The sequence below is a fragment of the Pongo pygmaeus genome, chromosome 23 (assembly GCF_028885625.2).
Source record: "Pongo pygmaeus isolate AG05252 chromosome 23, NHGRI_mPonPyg2-v2.0_pri, whole genome shotgun sequence".
Lineage (NCBI taxonomy): Eukaryota > Metazoa > Chordata > Mammalia > Primates > Hominidae > Pongo > Pongo pygmaeus.
In genome coordinates this window covers 1330826-1349075 of record NC_085931.1, presented here as the reverse complement: position 1 = coordinate 1349075, position 18250 = coordinate 1330826, and the positions used below count along the sequence as shown (strand labels likewise).

The 18250-nt window shown below is 42.3% G+C and overlaps 1 long non-coding RNA gene across 2 annotated transcripts in view; it reads right to left on the bottom strand.

Moving 5' to 3' along the window:
• LOC129029596 (uncharacterized) overlaps window positions 1-12952 on the bottom strand; it is a 37887-nt gene extending 24935 nt beyond the window's left edge. Inside the window, exon 1 of one of the 2 annotated variants that reach the window (XR_008500269.2) lies at window positions 429-12952. This is a non-coding gene — a long non-coding RNA (uncharacterized LOC129029596). The remainder of the gene's footprint in view (window positions 1-428) is intronic. The other variant, XR_010125936.1, reaches the window with a different exon arrangement.
• Between the last annotated feature and the right edge of the window lie 5298 nt (window positions 12953-18250).

Here is an 18250-nt window from a genome sequence, read left to right as displayed (position 1 = left end):
TAAAATAAAATAGCTAGAGAAGAAGCTTTTGAATGTTCTCACCACAAAAACAACACATGCATGAGGCAATAAATATACTAAGTACTCTGATTTTTATTGCTATACAACATACATACATAATTGTTTCCCCAAAATATGTACAATTAAATGTGTCAATTTTAAAAAATGAAGACTATAATGTAAAACCTATAGCTCTAAAATTCCTAGCACAATACAGAAGGGTGAAGCTTCATGACAATTGGTCTTGGCAATAATTTGGGGGATGTAACATCAACGGATCAGACAACAAAAGCAAGGGAATACACATGGTACTAAATCAGTGTGAGAAAAATATCCCAAACAGGCAAAGCAGAACATGGAATAGATATATGCACAATTATGTACATTGTAGTATTACTCACAAACATACTACCTGGAAGCAAATGTACCTTTAAGGATGAGTAGATTCAACAAACAGGGCAGGTATATTCACTGGGATAGCATTCAGCCTTAAAAATAAGGAAATCTTGAAAAGTACTACAATAAGGACAAATCTTGAAAACATTCGGTAAAGTAAAACAAGACAGTCAAAAAGGAAAACCGTATAATTACACTTACATAAAATATTTAGTCAGTCAAACTCATAGAAACCAAGTGTTGTAGTCTCAGCAGTGCACTAAGATGTAACAGTATCTCGTAGTCTGAGATCACACCCAGAGTTCTTTTTTCTACCTCTAAGGAGATTAAGGAGCCTGAACACAAAGGTGAGGTTGGAGTGAAAGTTTGATAAGCAAGAAAAAAAAGCTCTTTGCCAGCAGAGATAGGTATCTGAACGGGGTGCCCTCTATGAGGCTGGGGTCCAGGGTTTTTATGGACTGGGAAGGGAAGGGAAGGGAATGTGCATAGTTCACAGGCCGTCTTGAAAAACGTGTGGCTCAGCTTGACCCATGACTTTGGCCCGGTACCAATCAGGAGCTGAAGGGATGATTCATAGATGCTACTTAGCTTGGCCCAGGACTTATCAGAAGATAAGGTGAAATCTGGGCCAAGCAGCTTGGCCAGGGAGCAATTACGGGCTGAAGTAATTATTCATAGAGATCAGACTTACAGTTCAAATAAAGGAGAGTATCGACCGGAATGCACCAGAGCCCACTGTGCTTATGCCCACAAAAGGAGAAGAAACTTTTTCCTGGGAGTCCACTGACTGTACAAAGGGCAAAGGCGTTTCTTTTTTTCTTTCTCTGTTCTTTCTTTCTTTCATTTTTTTTTTTTGAGATGTACTTTCTTCTATTTATTTATTTATTTACTTATTTATTTTGAGATGTAGTTTTGCTCTTGTTGCCCAGGCTGGTGTGCAATGGTGCGATCTCGGCTCCCAGCAACCTCTGCCACCTGGGTTCAAGCGATTCTCCTGCCTTAGCCTCCCAAGTAGCTAGGATTAGAGGCATGCGACAGCATGCCCGGGTAATTTTGTATTCTTAGTAGAGACGGAGTTTCTCCATGTTGGTCATGCTGGTCTCGAACTCCCGACCTCAGGTGATCCGCCCTCCTCTGCCTCCCAAATTGCTGAGATTACAGGCATGAGCCACCGTGCCTGGACAAACAACGGCATTTCTATTCCAGTTCGGTCTTGTTCCCTTAACTAAGTGGGCTGGAGGTTTGTACAAGTTTCTATCCAAATGGGCCGGAGGTTTTTCTATCTGTGCAGCCGTGGGCAGGTCTCCAAGCACAACACCAAGTGCTAGTTCCCTTGTTGGTGTCTGCAGCTTGATTTTTTCCAGGATTCATTTTATATTATGCAGGGATGAGACACTGACCCAAGGTCCAGGGACTTTCCAGGGACCCTTCTGTTGCTACCTACCTAAAGCAAGCTAACTAACTTCTTTCACAAGTAATGAGTATTCACTTTTACTTTTGTAAGACAAAAATTATCTAAAACCTATTGCAAAACAATAGAACTATTCTTACGACTTCTAAACCATATACTTAAAATGTTAGAAATGACAATGGCATGTTTTTAACGACAATTAGAAACTTAAGACTACCTAAAAGGCACAGTTACAAAATCTTCAAACATCCCCTTCAAATAATAAAGGGTTCTCCTCACATAATTGTTTAGATTTAACTATAAGTTGATTGTGAATTTACGATTATTTCCCTGACTACTCACCAAGATGGAATAAAATAATCACTAGAAACCAAGAAAAAAGGGAAATTTATAGCACTAATGTCCACATCAAAAAGCTAGAAAGGGTTGGGCATAGTACCTCATGCCTGTAATTCCAGCACTTTGGGAGGCTGGGGCAGACAGATCACTGGAGGCCAGGTGTTCAAGACCTGCCTGGCCAACATAGCAAAACCCCATCTCTACAAAAAAATACAAAAATTAACTGAGTGTGGTGATGCACATCTGTAATCCCAGCTACTCAGGAGGCTGAGACAGCAGAAATGACTTAAAACTGAAAAGCGGAGGTTGCAGTGAGCCGAGATCATGCCACTGTACTCCAGCCTGGGCAACAGAGTGAGACTCTCCCACAAGAAAAAAAAAAAAAAATTCCTAGACAGATCTAAAGTTAACAGACTAACATCTTGATTAAAAGAACAAGGAAACCAAGTGAAAAAGAACCTGAAAGCTAGCAGAAAACAAGAAATAACCAAGATCAGAATAGAGCTGAAGGACATAGAGACACTGAAAACTCTTCCAAAAAAAAAAAAAAAAAACTCAACCAATCCAGGAGCTGTTTTATGTAAAAAATTAATAAACTAGATGGAACACTAGCTAGACAAATAAATAAGAAAAGAAAGAAGAACCAAACACAGTGAGAAATAATAAGGGAGACATCATCCCTGATCCCATGGAAATAAGAACAAACATCAGAGAACACTATAAACACCTCTATGCACATAAACCAGAAAATCTAGAAGAAATGGACAATTTATTGCAAAAAAAAAAACCCTTCACAAGACTGAAACCTGAATAGATCAATAATGTGTTCTGAAATTGAGGCAGTAAAAACTAGCCTACCAAGCAAGCTGAATTTGACCAGAAGTACAAGGGGAGAGGGTACATTTTCTCCTAAAACTACCCAAAAAAAATTGAAAACAAAGATGTTCTTTCTAACTCATTCTACCAGGCCAGCATCATCCTGATACCAAAACCTAATATAGATACAAAAACAACAACAACAAAACATCATGCTAACGTCTTTGATGAACACCGTGCAAAAATTCTCAATAAAATACTGGCAAACCAAATCCAGCAGCACATTAAAAAGTGCATCCACAACAACGGAATTGGCTTGGTCCCCAGGATGCAAGGTTGGTTCAACATATGCAAATCAATAAATGTGATTCGTCACATGAAGAGAAGTAAATACAAAAACCACATGATTATCTCAATAGATGCAGAAAAAGTATGCAATAAAATTCAACATTCCTTCACATTTAAAATTCTCAATAAACTAGGAACTGAGGAAACATACCTCAAAATAATAAGCGCCATATACAACAAACCCACAGACAATATCATACTGAATGTGCAAAAGCTGGAAACACTCCCCCTGAAAACTGGCACAAGAAAATTATGTCTTCTCTCACCACTCCTATTCGACACAGTATCAGAAACCTTGGCCAGGAAAATCAGGACAGAGGAAGAAATAAAGAGTATTCTAATAGAAAGAGAGGAAGTCAAATTATCTTTGTTTGTAGATGACCTGATCCTATATCTAGAAAGCCTTATCTTCTTAGCCCCAAAGCTTCTTAAGGTGATAAGCAACAGTAGCAAAATCTCAGGGTATAAAATCAATGTGCAAAAGTAGCTAGCATTCCCGTACACAAACAACAGGCAAGCAGGGAGACAAATAATGAATGAACTTTCATTCACATTTGCTACAAAGAGAAAAAAAATACCTAGGAATACAGCTAAGAAGAAAAGTGAAGGACCTCTTCAAGGAGAACTACAAACAACTGCTTACAGAAATCAGAGTGGACACAAAACAAAAGTAGAAACATTTCATGCTCATGGAGAGGAAGAATCAGTATCATGAATATGAGCATATTGCCCTAAGTAATTTATAGATTCAATGCTATTCCCATTGAACTACTGACATTCTTCAGAGAATTAGAAAAAAAAAAAACTTTAAAAATTCATATGGAACAAAAAAAGAGCCCAAATAGCCAAGCCAACCTTAAGAAAAAAAAAAAAAAAAAGCTGAAAGCGTCACTGCCTAACTTCAAACTATACTGGTACAGTAATCAAAGCAGCATGGTACTGGTATAGAAACAGAAACATAGACAAATGAAACAAAATAGGGAGCCTAGAAATACAGCCAAAAACCTACAACAACCTGATCTTTGACAAAGTCAACAAAAACAAGGAATTAGGGAAAGATCTCCCTATTCAATAAATTGTGCAAGGAGAACTGACTAGTCATATGCAGAAAATTAAAACTGGAACCCTTCCTAACACCATAGACAAAAATTAACTCAATATGGATTAAAGACTTAAATGTACAACCTAAAACTATAAAAACCTTAGAAGAAAAAATATAGATAATAGCATTCAAGATATAGGCAGGAGGAAAGATTTGATGACAAAAAGGCAAAAAGCAATAGCAACAAAAACAAAAATTGACTAATGGGGTCTAATTAAATTAACAGCTTCTGCAGACCCAAAGAAACTATCATTAGAGCAGAGAACCTAGAGAATGGGAGAAAAATTTTGCAACCTATCCATCTGACAAACGTCCAATACCCAGAATCTACGAGGGACTTGAAATTTACAAGAGAAAAACAAACAACCCCATTAAAAAGTGGTCAAAGGACATGAACAGACATATCTCAAAAGAAGACATACATGTGCCCAACAAACATGAAAAGCTCAACGTCACAGATAACTGGATAAATACACATCAAAACAACAATGAGATACCATATCACACCAATTACAATGGCTATTAATAAAAAGTAAAAAAAAAATAAAAACAGATGCTGGTGAGGTGGTGGAGAAAAGGGAACACTTTTACACTGTTGGTGAGAGTGTAAATTATTTCAAGCATTGTGGAAGAGAGTGTGGAGACTCCTCAAAGACCTAGAAGCAGAAATACCGTTTGACCCGGCAATACTATTACTGGGTATACACCCAAAGGAATAGAAATCTATTTTAAATATACATGCATGCATATGTTCATTGCAGCACTATTTACAATAGCAACGTCATGTAATTAATCTACATGCCCATCAATGATAGACTGGATAAAGAAAATGTGGTACACCTACACCATGGAACACTATAAAGCCATAAAATGTAATGAGATCATGTCCCTTGCAGGGACATGGTTGGAGTGTGAAGCCATTAAACCCAGCAAACTAATGCAGGAACTGAAAACCAAACACCACCTATTATTATTCTAACTTATTAGCGGAAGCAGATCAATTAGAACACATGGACACACTAGGAAGAACAACACGCACTGGACACCTGTTTCATGGCATGAGGGAGGGGAAGGAGAGCATCAGGAAGAATAGCTGCGGATGCTGGCCTTAGTACCTGGGTGATGAGATGATCTGTGCAGTAAAGCACAATGGCATACGTTTATATATGTAACAGACCTGCATATCCTGCACATGGACCCCTAAACTTAAAATAAAAGTTGAAAAAATGTTTATAACATATGGACCCGTGAACTTAAAATAAAAGTTGAAAAAAAAATGCATATCTGGTGGATTCTCTATGTTAGAAACAAACTGAGGATCCTGAAGCTCCCGCTGGGAGAATAAGGGCTGGGGGCATCCTGGGGAGCCGCTGCCAAGGCTGTCCGCCGTCACTACAGGCCGCCTCCCTTCCCGGCCAGTGATGGAAAGGAGAGGGGGAATGTGAACAGCTGTGGAACTCAGACTCTCGGGAACTGAATCAGGCCCCAGCCCATGCCCCCCATCCCAGTCCAGCCAGCGTGCCAGCCAGGTTTCCCCCACAGCCAGCCCAGCCCTCAGGATTGTTAGATGGAACAAGGCTCCATCATCACCCAGGCATGGAGGGAAGACGCCCTGGTCCTTACCAAGCAAGTCCTGGTTTCCAAAGTGCTCTCCGAAGAGGTCTCATGTTTGTCACACCTTAGAAGGCCCCTTTCTGCTCTTCTTGCACCCAGCATGTTGGCCAGTCACGTTCCCCTGCTAAGCTCTTCACACATAATTAGGAAGTCAACACCATTGCTAAGTCGGATCAGCTCCAGAGTCTCCATTATCAGTTTTATCAGATCCCAGGAACCTGCCTGCTCCCAGAGGTGACAGAGAAAAATCAAGGAAGGATCTGTGTGAGCACTGACCTGGATGAAACCCTTGTTCATAGCTCCTTGAAGGCATTCAGCAATGCTGACTGCCTAATGCCTGTAGAGATTGAGGGGATCAGACACCAGATCCATTTGCTCATGAGGCCTTATATGGATAAGATCCTGAGATGACAGGAGGAACTTCTTAAATGTGTTTTTTTCATTGCTGTCTTCATTCCAGCCTGAACAAGTATGCAGATCCTGTTGAGAGGTGACATTGTGCTGGCAGTCCTCACAGCCCTCACTCGCTCTCGGGGCCTCCTCTGCCAGGGCTCCCACTTTGGCGGCACTTGAGGAGCCCTTCAGCACGCCGCTGCAGTGTGGGAACCCCTTTCTGGGCTGGCCAAGGCCAGAGCTGGTTCCCTCAGCTTGCGAGGAGTTGTAGACGGAGAGGTGCGGGCGGGAACTGGAGCTGCGCACCGTGCTTGCGGGCCAGCGCGAGTTCCGGGTGGGCGTGGGCTCGTTGGACCCCGCGCTCGGTGTGGCCGGCCTGCCCCACCGGCCCTGGGCAGTGAGGGGCTTAGAACCTGGGCCAGCAGTTGGTGTGCTCAATTTCTCACTGGGCCTTAGTTGCCTTCCCACGGGGCAGGGCTCTGGACCTGCAGCCTGCCATGCCTGAACCTCCCCCACTCCATCGGCTCCTGTGTGTCCGGAGACTCCACAACGAGCACCACCACTTCCTCCACGGCACCCAATCCCATCAACCACCCAAGGGCTGAGGAGTGCGAGCGCACGGCGCAGGACTGGCAGACAGCTCCACCTGCAGATCCGGTGCAGGATCCACTGGGTGAAGCCAGCTAGGCTCCTGAGTCTGGTGGGGATGTGGAGAACCTTTATGTCTAGCTAAGGGATTGTAAATACAGCAATCAGCACTGAGTATCTAGCTCAGGGTTTGTAAATGCACCAATTGACACTCTGTATCTAGGTATTCTGGTGGGGACAAGGAGAACCTTTGTTTCTAGCTCAGGGATTGTAAACGCACCAATCAGAGCCCTGCCAAAACAGACCACTTGGCTCTACCAATCAGCAGGATGTGGGTGGGGCCAGATAAGTGAAAAAAAGCAGGCTGCCCGAGCCAGCAGTGGCAACCCACTCGGGTCCCCTTCCACACTATGGAAGCTTTGTTCTTTTGCTCTTTGCAATAAATCTTGCTGCTGCTCATTCTTTGGGTCCACAATGCCTTTATGAGCTGTAACACTCACCGTGAAGGTCTGCGACTTCACTCCTGAAGCCAGCGAGACCACAAACCCACTGGGAGGAAAGAACAACTCCAGACGTGCCGCCTTAAGGGCTGTAACACTCACCACGAACATCTGCAACTTCATTCCTGAGCCAGCAAGACCACGAACCCATCAGAAGGAAGAAATTTTGAACACATCCGAATGTCAGAAGGAACAAACTCCGAAAATGCCGCCTTTAAGAACTGTAACACTCACCATGAGGGTCTGCAGCTTCATTCTTGAAGTCAGTGAGAATAAGAAACTACCAGTTCCGAACACACTGTGATGGGTGTGCTGGACCAGTGTGGGGTGTTCTGGGGTGGCCTAGCCCATGAGTCATGTTTGTTCCACCAGGGCTGCTATGTCAAGGACCTCAGCCATCTGGGGACGGACCTGAGGAAAACTGTCATCCTGGACAACTCGCCTGCTTCTTACATCTTCCACACAGAGAATTCAGTGCCTGTGCAGTCCTGGTTTGATAACATTCCAGACAGCAGCTGCTGCACCTGATATCAATCTTTGAGGAGACGACTGGAGCAGATGGTGTCTACACTAGCCTTGGGCAGCAGTGGGCCCTTAGCCTTCCCTGCTTCCCAGCAATGGCCATCACAGTAGGGGATTTTCCCACACTGTGCCTTTATGATCAGCCTGAAAGAGTGAAGGCTGGAACACCTACCCACATGGGCCTGGAAAGAGTAAGAAATGATTGAAAAGAGCTTTAGCACAGCTTAGATGCCCAGTGGGTGAATGCCAGACCAAGGATACCCAGAGCTACCTGCCATCAAGTTGTTGGGTTCCCGAGATGTAGGTGTGAGAGAAAGAAAGAGAGCATGTATGTTTTGCCATGAACTGTGGCCCTAATATATAGTGTTTCAGTGGGGGAGAAGCTGAAGGATGAATACTTCCCAAGTTAGCTTGTCTCCTCTCCTGTCACCCTATGAGCCCCTGAGCTCCATAGGGATGAAGACTCTTGAAGGCTCCATTGCAAACCTGGTGTTTCCTCAGTGCAGCAAGGCCTATGCCAAGGAGAAAGGAAAGGTATGCCTTTGGGTGTTCCAGACACACATCTTTCTGAAATATTTCTCCAGCCAGTTGTTGCAGACAAAAGACTACATTTCTGGGTAGATGGGGACTTATGTCCAGACCAGTACCGAAGCCATCAGGTCTTGTGGCCCAAAGGCTGTGCTTACTTAAGTCCAGCCAAGTGCCTGGGATGGATCATTTCTGCATCTCCCCAAGACTCACCACTTAGCCATAGCCTCAAACCTGTGGGGAAGGAAGTTATCTCCCCACCCTGCAAGAGGACAAATAACTGATTTCTGCTCTTTTTACTCTGTTTTAAAATTCTCTTTTAAAAAAAAAGCCTATCTGAAACTAAAAAACAAACAAACAAACAAACAAAAAAGATGTCAGACTTACATAGGTGAAAACCTCACAGATATATCTATAACCAACAAACACAGCTAATTCACACATATATTAAACATCACATTGAGATAAAGTGTATCGAGCTAAAAATTATCATTCAACTCATGATATCAAGCTTTAAAAGCAAAAATACAATTAACTGATCTGAGAAAACATACCCAAGAAAAGAAACGCAATAACACGCAATTGAAAATAAGAAGAGAGATTTTAATGCATAAAATCCTGAAAAAAGCATGGATTTACAATGAAAAATAACTTTTTTTTTTTTTGAGACAGAGTCTTGCTCTGTCGCCCAGGCTGGAGTGCAGTGGCGTGATCTCGGCTCTGCCCACTGGATTCATGCCATTCTCCTGCCTCAGCATCCCGAGTAGCTGGGAATACAGGCGCCCGCCACTGTGCCCAGCTAATTTTTTGTATATTTAGTAGAGACAGGGTTTCACCATATTAGTCAGGACGGTCTTGATTTCCTGACCCCGTGATCCACCCGCCTCGGCCTCCGAAAGTGCTGGGAATACAGGCATGAGTGACCACACCCGGCCAAAAAATTACCCTTTAGATATCTACATCATTCAACTGCATGCACTCATGAAAAGCAGACATTCTAAGTCATTGGAAATTAATAAATTGCAGTAAAATTATACAGAAAATACATTACAATCATTAATAACAGGCTCTAATTAGAAGAATTTAATTAATAATCATTAAAAAGATAGGAGAATTTAATTATGTCCTCAATATGTTTCTGCTCTTCTTACCACAAAATATAATAAAACTCTATGACTATAATATAGTTTTCAGGAGCTAAAAAAGCCTTATGTTTCGAAATAAAAGAACAACAAAAATTTTGCAAAATACGCTGAGCATTACTGAAGTATAAAGTAAATATCTGGAATTAAAAATACCATCATTTAGATACAGACTAAAAAAAGAATATAAATGTTAATGATTCCTTTCTGCCTGCAGTAAGCTTGAAATTACACACAAAAATTTTAATAAATATGTTTCACCTACAAGAAATTTTATTAATAGCTTACATAATGTGTAAATTTCAGCAATTTATTTTAGAATTTTTGAATCTAAAAATCACCAGCTTTACATTCATTTCAGAAAGTGAAATATAAACGAGAGTAACATAAGCAAGACGACAGAATGGGTGGTTCTACATGCACATCCCTCACAACATAATGCAGCTGCCACAGCAAACATAAGTGCATTCATGTAAGCCTTGGAATCCAGTTCAGAGTATGTGACACCCAGCTGGAGGCAAAGACCAAGGAAGACATCTTCAGAGGGTAAGCACTTGACCAAGTGGCAAGCTTGCCAATCATGGTCCCGGCTTCAAAACAGAATACTGCCACATCTTACTGTAGACTTGCCTATAACTCATTTGACTTTGGTCCTGCCACTGCAACTATCTGTCAAAAACACAAGAGAATTCATACTCACCTGAGACAGGTGACAGGCCTGCAGAACTTGGTTCTCTCTATAGTCCCTGAATCAGGCAAAACCCACTTTCTTTACTTCTCCAGCCATGGTCTAGAAGAAATCTTCACATTGATAAGATGAAATGCTAACTACCAATATGAAAAATACTAAAGTATAAATGTCACTAAAAATGCTAAATACATACCAAAATTCAGAATACTCTAAACTGTTATCATCTTAAACCAGACTATTAAAATACAAGATGTTTTATATAAGTCTCATGATAACCACTAGGAAAAAAATTGTAACAGAAAGAGAGAAAGTAATTAAAGCATATACAAACAACAAAAATTACACATTGGATATGGTGGCTTCTGCTTATAATTCCAACACTTTGGGAGGCCAAGGTGGAAGAATCATAAGCTCCTTGGGTGTTGTGGTGTGTGTCTGTAGTCCAAGCTACTTGGGCGGCTAAGTTGGGAGGATTGCTTGATCCCAGGAGGTTGAGGCTACAGTGAGCTGTGATATGCAACTGCACTTCAGTCTGAGCAAGAAAGTATAACTTTGTCTCAACAAAAATTAACAATACCACAGGAAAGACAGAACCAGAAAAAAAAGAAGCAAATTCAAAATGGACAGAAAACTACAAATTTACAATGGTAACTGCTTACCAATCACTACCTTACAAATAAGAAGATTAAATTATCTACTAAACAGATACTGCTGTAGACTGAATGTCATCTCCAAAATTTAGGATAAAATTTAATAGCCAATGTGTTAGAATTAAGAGGTGGAACCTTTAAAAATTAATTAAGCTATAAGAACTCTGCCCTCATGAATGGACTAATGTTGTTATTATGGGAATGGGTTAATTATAACAAGAATGGATCTGTTATGCATTTTAAAAAAAGCTCTCTCTCCCTCACATCTTTGGCCAAGTTATTATCCAGCAACTAGACCTTCAACAAATATCAGTATCATGTTGTTTTGCCTTCCCAGCCTCCAGAATTATGAGTCAAACAAAATTCCATTCTTTATTACCAGTCTGTGATATTCTGTTATAGCAGCCAAAAGACACTAAAGCAGACAGAGTAGATAAATGAATCTTTTAAACCTGGTAATATGCTGCTTACAGGAGACTCAATTATGAATTAAGAGCATAGGCTAAAATTGAAAGGATAGAAAATGATATTCCATGCAAATAATAATCAAAGGAATGCAATGGTAGTTATGCTTAAATTAGACAAAATAGACTTTCTAGCAATGTCTCTCACAAGCATGAAATGAGTTTACCATACTGTAATAATAGACGTTAATTTGTCAAGAGAATATAGCTATATATATTTATGTGCCCAAAAGGGAGGCTTCTAAATATAAAAAGCAAATATTGCCAGAACTGTAGGGAGAAGTAGAAAGAAATCCAATAACAGAAAACTTTGATTAAATGTATAGTAAAGGACAAATAGTTAATAGCATTGTAAATTGGCAAGGGAAAGCTGGTCTCATGTGTTGCATTTGAGAATGCAGCAAAGAAAATGGGACCTTAGAATTTTACTGCAAGTCTGAGTTAGGCTGAAAAACAGGTTGGTCGATTAGAGGTTCCATTTGCCATACATTAAAAAAACAGGAGAAAACCAGTCCTCTTCTGGAGTGTTCAAATAATTAAAGAGCAGAAAACTAGACTAAAGTGGCTCTAGTGCCCTGTGTTCATAGGTTAAAAAAAAAAATCTAAAACCTAACTCAAATACATTTCCTATAAACCATTATCTTAGCCTGAAACAAAATGCGGGTTTAACCAATGACAAACATGCAATTAACCTCTGAATATGTAACTAGGAAATTTCCATCTGGATAGTTCAAATAAGGCGACTACATAACCGGAAACAATTTATGAATTTGGGTTGCTTTCTCATGCATCTTATAAAAGCCTTTCCTTTATGCCCCTCGGTTGGACCACAAATCATGGCTGGGTGCTTTCCATTTCACCAGTCACTGTTTGTTCAGATAAACTGGTTAACGTTTTAACATAGACTCCCGTTAATTTTTAACAAGAGAGACTGTGGACGCCACGGGCCGCAGCTCCTCCCACGCAAACACCCAGTCTCGGTTTTTCCCTGATGACCCACCTGGCATCCCTGAACAATCTGGGAAATACTCATGGCTGTGGGCGCAGAGCAGGGCGCTGCCCAGGGACAGGACCGGATGGGCCGGGCCGGACGTGGGGGTCCTCGCTGCTGGCCCAGCGGCCATCTTGCGGCCACAGGGGATTGAGGGCCAAGCTGCGGGAGACTGGGAGCTAACCGTGGGGAGGCCGGTCCTGCCGGTTTCGCAGGCTGCTCTCCCCTCTCAGGATGCCGAACCCCGCATACTCACCATTTCCCAGCTTCCAGGATGTCCTGGCACCTTAACTGTGCGTCCCCAAGGACCTACAGATCACAGGGCAACAGAGGCTGTGAGAGAGTAGCCCGGGGCTCCCAAGGTGGAGGAGGCGAAAGAGGAGACGGATCCCAAGCTCCTGTGCCAGCGCCAGCGAGAGACAAAGACCCCGCCAAACGCCGGAAGCCACGCCCTCCTTTCCTCTCCTCTCCCACTGCGCGCCTGATTGGGCGGTTCCCACATCAGTGTCACTGATTGGATAAAACTCCAGGACTCACCCACCCCCGCCTGACTCCTGCCCCTACCTCAACTCCCCCTCAGCGTTAGTGCATTTTTGTTAGTTTGTTTTACTTTAAGTTCTGGAATACATGTGCAGAACGTGCAGGTTTGTTACATGGTTTTACGTGTGCCATGGTGGTTTGCTGCATCTATCAACCTGCCATCTAGGTTTTAAGCCCCACATGCATTAGGGATTTGTCCTAATTTTCTCCCTCCCCTTGAGCTCAATCCCCTAACAGGCCCCAGTGTGTGATGTTTCGTTCCCGGTGTCCATGTGTTCTCATTGTTCAACTCCCACATATGAGTGAGAACATATGGTGTTTGGTTTCCTGTTCCCGTGTTAGTTTGCTGAAGATAATGGTTTCTAGCGTCATTCACGTCCCTGCAAAGGACATGAACTCATTCTTTTTATGGCGGAATATTATTTCATGGTGTATATGTCCCACATTTTCTTTTTTCCAGTCTATCAATGATGGGCATTAGGGTTGGCTCCAAGTCTTTGCTATTGTAAACAGTGCTGCAATAGACATATGAGTGCATGTGTCTTTATGCTACAATGATTTATATTCCTTTGGGTATATACCCAGTAATGAGATTGCTGGATCAAATGGTATTTCTGGTTCTAGATCCTTGAGAAATCACCACACTGTCTTCCATAATGGTTGAACTAATTTACACTCCCTCCTGTAGTGTAAAAGCTTTTCTATTTCTCCACTGCCTCACCAGCATCTGTTGTTTCCTGACTTTGTAATAACTTCCATTCCAAATGGTGTGAGATGGTATCCCATTGTGGTTTTGATTTGCATTTCTGTAATCATCAGTGATGATGAGCTTTTTTCTTTTTTCTTTTTGTGCGTTTGTTGACCACATAAATGTCTTCTTCTTCTTCCTCTTCTTCTTCTTCCTCTTCTTCTTCTTTTCTTTTTATTTATTTTATTTATTATTTTTGTTTCTAAGATGGAATCTTGCTCTGTTACCCAGGCTGGAGTGCAGTGGCAGGATCTCAACTCACTTCAACATCTGCCACCCAGGTTCAAGTGATTCTCCTTACTTAGCCTCCCAAGAAGCTGGGATTACAGGCCACCTGCCAATACACCCTGCTAATTTTTTGTGTTTTTAGTAGAGAAGCGGTTTCACCATGTTGCCCAGGCTGGTCTTGAATACCTGACCTCATGATCCACCTGTCTCCACGGCTAAAAGTGCTGGGATTACAGGCTTGATCAACCACGCCCAGCCAAATGTCTTCTTTTGAGAAAAGTCTGTTCATATTCTTTGCTCACTTTTTGATGGTATTTGTGTGTGTGTGAATTTGTTTAAGTTGCTTGTAGATTCTGCATATTAGACCTCTGACAGATGGTTAGACTGCAAAAATTTTCTCTCATTCTATAGGTTGCCTGGTCACTCTGATGATAGCTTCTTTTGCTGTGCAGAAGCTCGTTAGTTTAATTATATCTCATTTGTCAATTCTAGCTTTTGTTGTGACTGCTTTTGGTATTTTATTCATGAAGTCTTTGCTCATGCCTATGTCTTGAATGGTATTGCCTAGGTTTTCTTCTAGGGTTTTTATGGTTTGGTGTTCTACATTTAAGACTTTAATCCATCTTGAGGTAATGATTGTATAAGGTGTAAGGAAGGAGTCCAGTTTCTGTTTTCTGAATGTGGCTAGCTGGTTCTTTCAGCACAATTTGTTAAGAAGGAAATCTTTCCCCATTGCTTGTTTTTGTCAGGTTTGTCAGAGATCAGATGGCTGTAGATGTGCGATGTTATTTCTGAGATCTCTGTTCTGTTCCATTGGTCTATATATCTGTTTTGGTATCAGTACTGTGCTGTTTTGGTTACTGTAGACTTGTAGTATAGTTTGAAGTCTGGTAGCAGGATGCCTCAAGCCTTGTTGTTCTTGCTTAGGATTGTTTTGGGTTGACAGGCAAACAGGCTCATATAGTTGGGGTCACATGCCCAGAGTATCAGCTAATTAAGACGTGAGCTGAGAATTGAAATGCACATGCTCCTTCCCCTACCTGGGTCTGTTGTATAATGCATCTTAGCAGGTATTTAAGGGTAGGAATTAGAACATTTGGACTTCTTTTTAACAACTTTTTAACCTGCATTTTGATAATGCAGGAAAGACCTTCATCCCATCCCTGAGCCCCTCTCTCAGAATGCTGCACCCCACTGCTGACCACATTGTGGGGTGGCCATTAGGAATCAGGTGGGGAGCAGGGGCCGGGAATAAATAATCATGAAGTATATTGCTCAAATTTGCCCATCTTAGAAAGTCTCCTCAACAATTCTGTGTGAAGTGATTATTCCAGGGCAATTGTGCCCTGAGGCACTGCATCTCAGTCTGACTTGTCTTTTTGAAAATCACTGGATTACTCTCATGAACGGGGATATTCCTCTTTCTATTTTAAAACGGCCAACTGTCCTCTGCAGGTGTCCTGATTTGCTAGTTTAGACCCTGAAGGTAGCGGTGAGAAAATATTTGGACCACATCAGAATACCTATTCTCAGCTGCAGGATATATTGAAATTTCTTAATAATATCTAACAATTTTCTCAATAACCATTATATTTAACATTGATAGCTTGGAGGGCGGGGAAGGACACAGATGACACAATCTTGAAAGTTTAATTTGTTTATAAGGGTTTTTTTTGTTCTTGTTTAGTTTTGCTTAGTTTTTGGATACAAGGTCTTGCTCTGGTGCCCAGACTGGAGGGCAGTGGCATAATCATAGGTCATAATTTGGTTGTAACGGTTCTTTAAAACATATTTTTGCTGAGAGTGGTAGCTCCCACCTGGAATCTAAACAGTTTGGGTGGCCAAGGTGGTATAATCTCCTGATCCCAGGAGTTGAAGACGAGTCTGGGCAACATAAGTAGGCTCAGTCTCTAGAAAAAAATTTAAAAATTGTCTGGGTGTAGCTTTGCATGCCAGTAGTCCCAGCTACTTGAGAGGCTACGGTGAAAGCATCACTGGAGCCTAAGAGTTTGAGGCTGCTATGACCCATGATTCAGCCACTGCACTGAAAGAGTGAGACACGTGTGTGCGTGTGTGTGCGGATGTGTGTGTATACAAAATTTGTATGTGAAAAAAATTCAAGCACGTGAGAAAAGTGAAAGCCCATGTTGGGAGATGTGCAGAAATGTGAGTATGTCTCCAACAACTCAGTGAGACTTGGTTTTCCATCTTGAAAAATTGCCCATCCACACTGAAACCACAGCCTAACAAATGCCCGTTCTCACACTACACCTGCTGGGATACCAGTATGTAGCCTTTTGAAAGAAATAAAATCTTTCACCTAAGAGAAGGACAAGAGAAAAGGAGGGTTTCACATCTTAAGCCTTCATTTTCTTTATGAATCAACAGCCACTTGTCATTTGAGTTGTCCAAAGGCGAGTGACAGCACTAATACACTTAATGAATCAATCAGGAAAAATGGGCCTCTCAGATGAGGAGGAGGCATAATGGTGACAATACCCAATCCATTCTCTGGTTTGCATGGTGCTCGCATCTCAAGAAGTGGTGTTAACCATGTGAACCATGTTCACTGGACAAGGCCAGAGGAAAGATTACTCAGCACAACACAACTATGAGGCTGCAAATGAAACTGGTAGTGGGAGGATGCATGAGGCTTCAGTGGCCGACACTGGTGGCTACCCTTGCATGTCACTTAAAACTTAGAGGTGAAGGACCATTTTTTTCCCATTTGGCTCAGAGAAACTAATAAACATTAAAATTGAGATTTGTTTTTCTTTTCAAGATTTCTAAGACATAGAGGACTCTCTAACACTCCAAAAGACATTCAGCTATTCATGCAGCTGAGGACCTGCCTGCTCGGTAGAGGGATGGCAAAGCAGCAGCCACTAGCTTTAGTAACTTTAAGCTCCTCCTCTCATAGGGAGAGGCCACCCCCACACACACAACCCCCCTAACTTCATAGGCTCTGGATGTCAAGTGCACCTTGGGGATTGTCTTCCTCCCAACTCACTATCTCTCCAAGACAGTCCAGCTCAATCTAACAGCTACTCTAGGATGGCGAGTTGTACACTCTCTTCCATTCTCCCAGCACAGTGTGACTTCTGGAGAGTGCTCCCCCATCTTCTTACCTCAACTGATGTGAAAAGAGCCGGTTCCCGGGCAGTTAGATGTTCAGTGACATAAGAGTACCAGCATGCACAAGGCCTGGCCCCACAGCGTGGCACCTCTCCCCTACCAGGCCTTCACGCCGGCCTTTTCTCTTCTTTCACCAATGTCAGGTGATGGTCACCTGTGCCACACTCTCATGAGCTTGGTAAGTAGCAGGGGTGTAAACCCCAACAGATTTCCTGTGACTCTACCTTCTTACCTCCCACTCAAGTGACATTATAAGCATAATTTTACACTTGATCTAATTTATGCATAACTTTTTTATAACATTCCTGACAACAGCCTTCACAACCAAATGAGTCTGGGTTACAGAACACACGGGTGAGGCTGGGGTAGCAGGTTTCACTTACTTTATTCCAATGTGAAATGAAGATTGATGATTTAAAACCAAAACAAAGTTGTTTATCAGCTGTGGGGTTGCTACACTTGCTAGCTCATGCTCACTTCCTTTGAAACAAGTTATCTGCACAGACCATATTCGTAAGTAGCTCTTCGCAAAACCCCAGACAGAAGTCCCAGTCAGACACAGCTCCCTCAGGCTCACAGGGCGGCAACCTCCTCCTCCATGTTGGGCTCTGACAGCAGGCAAGGGAAGGAGAACAGGCAGCAGGGGGCAAGAAAGGTCCGGGACTGTAGGGATCCCCAAACGCCCCAGAGCTATTCTTTGTAGAAGGGCGCACTCACATCTCACTCTTTCAGTGCAGTGGCTGAATCATGGGTCACTGCAGCCTCAAACTCTTAGGCTCCAGTGATGCTTTCCCCTCAGCCTCTGAAGTAGCTGTGTGGCAAAAAGCTTCCTATTTTTTGACTTAAAACCTGGACTTTAAGCCAGGTTGGGTCTGGGAATAGTGGCAGCAAAAGCAGCAGCCAAATATACACACTCTAGATGTCTACACTCATGGACACACGCATATTCCACACTTGCTGGAGCACGAGAGGCCTGAGAGGCACCTGTTTGCCAGCTGCTAACTGATGTCCACACACCCCATTCACGTGTCTTCATTTAGGTCTCTGCATCGTATATTCTCTCAGTCAGTGCAAACACATCTTCTGGGGGGCATCATTAATTGC